This window comes from Podarcis tiliguerta (genome assembly GCF_965153285.1).
Source record: "Podarcis tiliguerta genome assembly, chromosome: 10".
In the NCBI taxonomy this organism is placed as follows: Eukaryota; Metazoa; Chordata; class Lepidosauria; order Squamata; family Lacertidae; genus Podarcis; species Podarcis tiliguerta.
The window spans coordinates 7,626,359-7,636,149 of NC_139543.1; the positions used below are offsets into that span (position 1 = coordinate 7,626,359).

Below are 9,791 nucleotides of genomic sequence, written 5' to 3' on the forward strand. Positions count from 1 at the left end.
TGGATTGATAATATGGACAGATTAGCTACATACGAACAAATTTCATGTTGACGCAAAATAAGAATGGATAAATATGAGGAAATCTGGAACGAATATTTAAGCGATAAGGCGGATAGTGGTGGGAAGTAGGGGGAGGAGAGAGAGGTGGGAAAATATTGTTTAAAAAGGTGTAGTCGTAGGTATATCAGTGTATTCAAATCTGAATTGTCAGATTGTGTTATTATTGTTATTATGTTTTTTGTTGTATGTGTCTTTTGCGGCTGATGTTTGTATCGAAAAAATGATTAAATAAATTAACACTTGAACATTTAAAAGGGGGGGGGGGTATCTGAGTTCTAAATGGATCCCCCAGCCAGTAAATCTGCATTTTGGACCCACCTGAAGTCTCCAAATCATCTTCAAAGCCCCACAAAAAGCATGTTGGAACCATCCAATCTGGAGGTTACTAGAATATCATAGTGCCGAGCTCTTCAGCTGTAGCACAGACCCACTCAACCCAGATGAGGGCACGCCCTGATTTGCCCGTCCCCTTTAGCATATCTGGAGTCAGAGATACCAGTCTTCCAAAACTGGAGGGGCCTGGCGTGCTTTGCGCATGTGTGATGCCACACAAAAAAGGCTCGTCTCCCAGCACTGCGCAGACCACTGCAGTCTTCCACGACATCATTTCTTCTGGATGAGGCCAAGCTCTCTGGCGGAGCCGGGTACTGAAGCTGTGCTGTGCGTCACAGAGAAAAATAATGATTTTTGCTTGCTCCTTTGCTTCTGCTTTCTGATGCCTTAATGTTTCCATTAGTGTGCTTAATAAGGATGTGGCACACTGCACTAAGTGCACCATTGGTTTACTTGAAATGTGCCCATAAATCGTTGCATTCTTGAAACTGTTCACCCCTTTCTTTGGGGGGGTCACTCATTGAGAGAAAAGGGGGAGGCCGCTGGCTTGCGACTGCCTGCTTCTCTCTTGCTTTGGCAGCCTCCTGTTCACAATTCCCTGCGCACTGGTGATCTTTCGCCTGCAGCGAGGATGGAATTTGGCATTTGCTAGGGGTTTCTGGAGTGAGGCTGAGGTTTCCAACCAAAAGAAGCCTTCTATGGGAGTAAACAAACTGAAAGAACAAACAGCCAGAGACCACACATACGGTTAATGACAACATCTTGCAATTGGAAATGGCAGATGCTGTTGAAAGAATGGCCTGCAGGAAGAGTCGCAAGCTGTTTTTGTGGAAGGAGTGTGGCTCTGTACCGGAGCACACACTTTGCATGCAAAAGGTCCAAGATTCAGTTCCTGGCATCTCTGAGTTGGACTGGGAAAGGCTGAAGTTTCAGAGAGCCACTGCTAGTCAGATGAGCTAATGGCCGCGATAGAAGGACGCTTCCTGTGCTGCTTCGGTTTTGTCTTTTGTGCCACAGTAGGTACAAACATGTGCCATGATGAAGACAGAGAAATCTATTCTCACTATATTGCATCAGAGAGACTGTGACCACCCTGATTTCATGTTTTCCACCTGCAATTTGTTCTCTCTTCACCTACTAGTCCAGCTCGTATGTCCCCAGTGATTCTTCCCCTGCTGAACCATCCTAATCAATTTCTATAATTTATCCACAGTCCCAGTGCCAATGGGATTTCTCAGTGGTGGAACTTGGGCTCTCAGATTTCAGTGGTGCCTCTTAGGGTTGCCATTTTTCAAAAAGTAAAAACCAGGACACCCTGAATGAGTTTTGTTTTGGTTTTGTTTTTTTTTTTTTTTAGGAAACCACCAAAATTGTTGATTTTTTGATTGACTTGCCTAAGATCCAAGCAGTGGCGTAGCGTGGGTTGTCAGCACCCGGGGCAAGGCAAGTAATTTGCGCCCCCTAACCCTAACCCGAAGATGTTGTGCCCGGTGCGGCCGGCCCCCCCTGCACCCCCCACGCTACACCACTGGATCCAAGACAAAGTGCCGCCTTTCGAAAATTCCTTCCGGACGTCAATTCCACCTTTGAAATCCTGATAATGTCCAGAAAAATCCAGATGTATGGCAGCCCTAGTTCCATTCTAAATAACAGTTGCGGCATCCCTTGTGCTCCCCTAAATCCGCCTCTGGACAAACCTTGGCCCCTGGCCTTTTGTCAGTATCCCCTGCAAAGGTTAAGGGGAGATGTCCCTCCCCAGGCATAATGTTAGTGAATAATGTTATAGGCTGGCTATATGCCTTCAAGCCAACACAGTTCCCCCAAGCTAGCTGTTTGGCAGTCAGAGCTATATGAAAAAAGGGCTCTGTTTGCCTTCTGCCCTGTTGTTAACTGTGCAAACAAGCAGTTATCTTATTTACAATGGAAATGCTGCACCTTTACTTACTAGGGGAAAAGGCTGTGTTAATAACCTATTCTGGGATTTCAGTACTATGTTTGGAAGTAGTCCAGCCTTTTCCAATGTAGGACTCCTCTTTCACCACAACCTGCAACAGAGGGGACCTGCTTCTAATTGTTTCCTTTATGTGTCTTCCTCCTTTCTCTTTTATTTTCTTTTTTAAAAAGAATAAGCCCAAAGGTTTTAATGATAGTGTTATGTACTGAGTTAAATAGGATCCAAACTGCAGCAGTCTGATTGGTCCTAGAACAATAGGATCCAAAAGGCAGCAGTCTGATTGGTCCTAGAACAATAGGATTCAGAATGCAGCAGTCTGATTGGTCCTAGAACAAGGCAGCAGTATGATTGGTTGGCAGGAACCACCCAATCATGCTTCAGATAGAAGTGAATCCACAACCTGATTGGCTTACAGTAGAATTCCGGAATTAGCCAATCATGTGCAGCCCATTGTGTAAATAATGTATATAAGGCAGATACTTTGAGGGGACTTTCATTCATTCCTCCTCACCACTATGAGCTGAATAAAGAACATGAAATCACTTTGCGACTCTGAGTATATTTCAGATAGTAAAGACAAAATCCAAATGCTGGTGGTTCCCCTTAAGCTAGATCCAGATATGCAACCAGACCTATGCGTTGAAGATCAGGCCAGAGCTATGGTCCCCTGTGGATCACTTGAACATTGTTGAGGGTCTTAGCAGACCGTTTTATGGCTCTCCTGCTGCTACTCTTTGAATTCCATAGATAAAACATAACAGAAATAGAAGAAGCAACAAAAACACAATTCAAAATCAATATGAGCGCATTGCAGTAGTCCAAGAGGGAGATAACCAGCGCATGTACCACTCTGGCGAGACAGTGCGCAGGCAGGTAGGGTCTCAGCCAGCGTATCAGATGGCCCTGGACACAGAACCTGTGTCTCCCTGGACAGCTGTGAATCCAATATGACCCCCAGGTTGCACAGCTGGTCCTTCAGTGGTACAGTTAACCCATTCAGGACCAGGAAAAGTACACTAAAGGGGAGGGCTAAGAAGCATCTCTTTAGGACCACCAGAATTCCTAGTGCCTAGTGTCCAAACAACTCATTTATCCATCAGACTCCTGAGGTCACTTGTTGGATGAAAACACTGCAAGGTGGAAGCAGCCAGGCTGACTCATCTCAAAGAAATTGATAAGGTACCTAAACATTTTGCTCCTTTATATAGAGTCCATGACGTATAGCCATGCAAAGGCGGTGATCGCTCAAAGATTAAGGGATATTGCCAGACAGGAGGACATAGCCCGTGTGAAACCTGGGTTGTTTTTGGGGGAGCAGTTGTATCGGGCTGCTCCAGCTCGCTACCTGGCGGATATCCACTACGTGGAATACCGCAGACTATTTACTGCGGCTAGGCTGAATGTTCTTGACTCGGCGGTTCTGAAGGGAAGATATGGAGGAGTCCCATATGACCAGAGATTATGCCACTGTGCATTGGGTGAGGTAGAATCCACAGAGCACATTTTACTGAGCTGTCCCATCTACAACGATTTAAGACAGTATCTTATAACTCCATACTTACCCCAGCTCAGTTCCCGACAAAGAGGAAAGCAGACAGCGTATCTGCTAAATAACTCTTCTGGGAAAACAACTTTGTCAGTGGCTAAATTCCTTTTCCTGGCACTCAAGTGTCGGAAGCGTATAATTGAATGCCTTGATGTGGGTTATCTGTGAGAGGTCTAGTATTGTGGCCCTATTTATTTATGTACCCCCACACGATGTTATAGATTATATTTATTGTGTAATGTTTTATTTCTGACTATCGGTCGAATAAAGGAAATTGATTGATTGATTTTGCTTCGTAACTTTCTTTTTAGGAGTACAAGACACACAAACTCTCTCTCTCTCTCTAACAAAAACTCAAAGTCTGGGGGCCTTTCTGGCTGTGGCCCCCAGGACCCGCTGCTCCAGCTTCTCATCGGCCCTAGTCCTAACCACAGGCTTAGCCTAAAGGGCAGAAGGATGGAGGGGGGGGCACAAAAGTTAGACTAACTATTAGGGTAGCAGAAAGAACTGGTCACCTGAAGCTGATTAGAACTTTTAATTGATAGGCACTCCTATTATCAGCCGGGAGAGGATTCTGTAGAATGGAACTTTCGTATACATATTGTTATCAAATATTCACCTCCTCCATGGAAGCCACAGGTGGGGCATGGGGCTGGACCAGGAGCCAGGAGTGCCCCAGGCAGCAGGTCCTGAGGGCAGGAAGCAGACAACACTATGTGTATTACAAAGATTGCTGCATTCCCTGCTGGCTAGCCTGCTACCGCCAGGAGTGTGTCACCTGTGTTGGGCAAAAAAAATGAGAGGCACAAATACAAGATGGGTGACACCTGGCTTGAGAGCAGTACATGTGAGAAGGATCTAGGAGTCTTGGTTGACCACAAACTTGACATGAGCCAACAGTGTGACGCGGCAGCTAAAAAAGCCAATGAAATTCTGGGCTGCATCAATAGGAGTATAGCATCTAGATCAAGGGAAGTAATAGTGCCACTGTATTCTGCTCTGGTCAGACCTCACCTGGAGTACTGTGTCCAGTTCTGGGCACCACAGTTCAAGAAGGACACTGACAAACTGGAACGTGTCCAGAGGAGGGCAACCAAAATGGTCAAAGGCCTGGAAACGATGCCTTATGAGGAACGGCTAAGGGAGCTGGGCATGTTTAGCCTGGAGAAGAGGAGGTTAAGGGGTGATATGATAGCCATGTTCAAATATATAAAAGGATGTCACCTAGAGGAGGGAGAAAGGTTGTTTTCTGCTGCTCCAGAGAAGTGGACACGGAGCAAAGGATCCAAACTACAAGAAAGAAGATTCCACCTAAACATTAGGAAGAACTTCCTGACAGTAAGAGCTGTTCGACAGTGGAATTTGCTGCCAAGGAGTGTGGTGGAGTCTCCTTCTTTGGCTTGACAACCATATGTCAGGAGTGCTCTGATGGTGTTTCCTGCTTGGCAGGGGGTTGGACTCGATGACCCTTGTGGTCTCTTCCAACTGTATGATTCTATGATTCTATGAGATAAAACTCTGTTGCCCGTCTCGCCAGCTTCTTTGCACAGAATATGGGGGGATGGCCACCCTGTCTCCTCTGAGGCAGCAAAAAGTCCCTGTACAGAGTTATCCTGATGTGGCTATCCTCTTGCAGTAGAAATTTAAGTTTCTTCCTACAGTGGAGGCATGATTGATTAATTAGTACTGCTACTGGGGGGGGGGGAGCGGAGTTTAAAAATAAGGAAACCTGGACCCATGTCAGGACAGCTGGTGAATGATTTATAAATCTACAAATAAGGAAGTGGCTGAGAAGAGGAGGGAGGAGAACAGTCAAGCTCTTTGATCCGCAGAAAATCACAAGCCTGGCTCTCCCCATTTATGTGAATATGAAGTTAGTGTGTTGATAAAAAAAGGAGGAATGGAGGCATAAAGACATTTATGGAAGAATGGAAAGGTTAACTGAGGGAGTTGCATGTTATATTTGTGGCAAAATAATAAAACAGTTTGCATAAGGCTGCAGCTGCCCTTTTATTTATCATTTTTGTTTTGACTTTCAGTTTTCTCCTGCATTTTCTGGTGGTGGGGGAGGGAATAACTATCCAGCCAGTGTGTTGGACCTGATTAAAATATACAAGTATTTAGCATGCATGGTCTTTATTCTTTAAATCTCAGTCATGGCAAGGGGAATAAAATCAGAACTTGGACCATGGCACAGGAAGGGCTTTTTAACCATTTCCCCACACACTGCTCTCTGAAAGATAACCCTGTCCCACACTGTTATCCTATACTTGTTCATATTGCTTTTTAAAGATATGGCAAGAAAGGTTCTAAAAAGGAGGAAACAGTATGCAAGATTCCATAAATTCCATATGAATTTAGCTTCCACATCTGACATTAGTGTTGTTCACTTATTTTGTTTTGTATGCCTAGGACTCCTGCCAGTCTTAATAATATTAATAATATCTACCGAATAACCATTAGTTATATCACACTTATTCCAATATCTCCAGATAGGACCTATACCAAGACTGTGATAATGTGCACATTTAACTGAATAGGTTAAAAAGCAGATCGTCCATTCATTAAAAACTTAATTGATGGGCGGTCATAGTGGCAGTGCACCCAAGCTAAATAAAACTATGCACAATAACGAGATGAAATGTAATATACATATCTTTTGCACAATAAATGTGACAAAACACTTGTTTTCCTAAAAGGGGAAAGATTGTGTGTGTTCTAACAAAAAGGAACACTAGAGGGCACCAGACATCTCCCTAGAATCTCAACATCCCTATTTCAGGTACGTTTATTTCCTCAATACTGTATTGTGTTTACATAAATCTCTCCACTCACCACTGTGTTTTAAGAAGAGCATTGGTATGGTCTGGGGTGTCGCACCTGGACCCAGAAGAGAAGAGTTCAAATTCCTGCTCATCCATTATTACCATTAGCAAGATACATCTTAGGCTCTTTATGGAACAGAGAAACTGTTGTAAATCTCCCTTAATGGTTTTGAGGCTAATGTTGGTAAACGACTTTCCCCACTATGCAGATAGGGACAGGATAGGTTCTTACTGGCTGGTGTCAGCAATGACAAGGGCCAGGTTTATCCCCCACCTAATTAGTGGTGTCCCAAAACGTATCCCTTTTAGAAGAACATAGAACTGAGGATCAACCTGAGTTTTGTAGATTCTCCTACCTAGGCAAACATGTCCCATTCATTCTTATGGGATAGTTATAAATCACTACACTTGAAGATGGGAGAACTTGCAATTGGGAAAAGAGAGTTAGAGAGATCACCTATTTGCAGGTGTTTAATGGATAGGGTTGCAGGTCACACTGTGGTCTAAACCACTGAGCCTAGGGCTTGCCAATCAGAAGGTCCCAGTTGGTATTTCCGTGCGCTGCTCTGGTTTTGCCAGAAGTGGCTTAGTCATGCTGGCAATGTGAGCCAGAAAAACTGTCAGTGGACAAACACCGGCCCCCTTGGCCAGTAAAGTGAGATGAGCGCCGCAACCTGAGTCATTCACGACTGGACTTAACTGTCAGGGATCCTTTACCTTTTAATGGGTGGTTGGGAGAGCTGTAGGGACACAGGTGGCGCTGTGGGTTAAACCACAGAGCCTGGAGCTTGCCAATCAGGTCGGTGGTTCGAATCCCCGCAATGGGGTGAGCTCCCGTTGCTCGGTCCCTGCTCCTGCCAACCTAGCAGTTTGAAAGCACGTCAAAGTGCAAGTAGATAAATAGGTACCGCTCCGGCGGGAAGGTAAACGGTGTTTCTGTGTGCTTAGAAGCAGCTTAGTGATGCTAGCCACATGACCCAGAAGCTGTACGCTGGCTCCCTCGGCCAATAAAGCGAGATGAGCGCCGCAACCCGAAAGTCGGTCACGACTGGACCTAATGGTCAGGGGTCCCTTTACCTAGAAGAGCTGTGCTATTCCACAAGGCAGGGGAAGGTTTGGACCAGTTTTCCTTCTAGATGGGCTGCCTTCCCAGTGGATGAGCCCAATCTGCCCCTCTACAGCACATGCAGAAAGCATTTTCTTAACCACTGGACTCACTATTGGTCTTGTCCAACCTGCCAGAGCTTGTCTTCACATGCAAAGAAAGTCCCTAAGCCACCAAAGGTTTTAGATAACATTGGCTACCCCCACCTGGTTTAGCCAGCTGGTCAGTCATTCCTGCGGTGGGGCTGCTTCTAGGAGCCACAGGTGAGAGCCAAGTGCAGAGTGGGGACCAAAGGTGGACGTACTATTCCAGCAGCACAGTGTCCCCCCGTCAGTTAATACCCCTGCTCTAGCACCCCAACTCTCAAGTGCATGAAAAAACTTGTGTATTCATTAGGCACTGTCCAAATTACTTCGGAAGCCCAAACCTCCTTGCCTGACGCCAAAATGAAAAAGTTGGCACCAGGTAGATCTCCCTGGGGAAAGTGTTTGATAGATGGAGAAGCTACTGCAGGAAAAACCACCCTCCTTGGAAGTGATATGCAGAGGAGCCTCCAGTAAGGATCTCGGGCTCTGGGGCAGGTTCCTACGCAGAAAAGGAACAAGCTGTGGGGGAGATAATGAATGGGCACTCTGCATGTGTCAATCTTCAGAAGACCTAGCATGGAAGTGTAAGAATCAGAGAAACTGTTGAAGTAGAAAGGGTTTGGTGGCTGCATTCTTTTTGAAATTGCTGGGCTTGATCCTAAGAAGTTACAACTTGCTGCACTCCATAAAACATAGGCCAACACCTATTTCCAATTAAGCAAAACCGGTTATGAGACAATGGTTATAAAATGATTTTTAAAAAATAATTGTATTTTCTGTTTCTACTTTGTTCCCTTGGTCATTCTGTGCATGCGAGGAAGAAATACAAGAATAGATTGGGCACTTTTTTTCCCAGAGGGGAAATGGTTCAACCCAGAGTGATTTCTTAAAACAATCGTTGTAGTGGCTTAAGCTGCAAGTTCGTAGTTTGTTATGTAAGAATCCACTTCCTGAGCAGCAAGAGGCCTATTAATATTGTTTTGCATTTCCTGGGGCCGGGCTTCTCCGTTTATTAGAGGCAAAAAAAAGGCACAAAACACTCTATACAAAGCTCTCATTCCCCACTCTTGTTTTTTAAAGAAACCAGACTCTGAAATGCAGTGTTGGGGAACAAGGACTTCAGTTCCACTCATCTGTGAGCATTAGCCATGAAGTCTGGGGGTGGTGGGAACGCAACAGTATTTGGGTCGCAGGTACATTATCACGGATTTCTTCCTCTTTATACCTGCCAGCAGGCAAGAGCAAATGAAGACAGGTACAGTAGGGAAGCAATGGCACAGCCCTTTCTCAAAGCTCAGGAGCTAAAGAAGCAGTGGGTAACCTTTTGCAAATGTCAACTCGGCCACTTCATGTGATCCACTTGGTTTATTTTATGCCAGTGCTGCTACACTGAGCAATGCCACAATGTGTTGTATAGCTGTGGGGCTGTATTAAAGGATGAGCAAACTGCTGTTCCTGTTGTGTTCAGTTTGTGCTTTGTGTTTACTTTTTTAACAAGACGGTGCCCTTAACCAGTAGAGGGCCCCATTTGTTTGCTTGCATAGGGATGTGCCACGGAAGTTCCCAAATGCCTTTCCAGCTGCAGTTTCCACATAGCCCTTGAAAAATCAGATTAGAGGCACAAAAGCAAAGCCGAACAATAGGCATTCCTGTCAGCTGCTTCTGTGAACAGGATGTCTCCGGAGCTTGTGTGAGCTGTTTCAAAGTCCTTAGTAAATAGCCAGACACATAGACAGCATTTATTCAGTTTTATTGCAGGAAGGAGAGTGCATTTCTAACATCTTTCATTCCAGTTCTAAGTCTGTTATTATATACTGGCAGGCAATACTTGAAGGCGTAGCAGCTCTAGAGGACAGGGTTCCTGGGTTTTCATTACTGTCTA

The 9,791-nt window shown here is 45.1% G+C and overlaps 1 long non-coding RNA gene across 1 annotated transcript; it reads left to right on the top strand.

The window, feature by feature from the left end:
• The first annotated feature begins 6,211 nt into the window (after nucleotides 1-6,211).
• LOC310658333 lies at nucleotides 6,212-9,360 on the top strand. Its single transcript, XR_014502243.1, has 2 exons — nucleotides 6,212-6,675; nucleotides 9,142-9,360. It is a non-coding gene; the product is annotated as an uncharacterized lncRNA (long non-coding RNA).
• The last annotated feature ends 431 nt before the right edge of the window (nucleotides 9,361-9,791 follow it).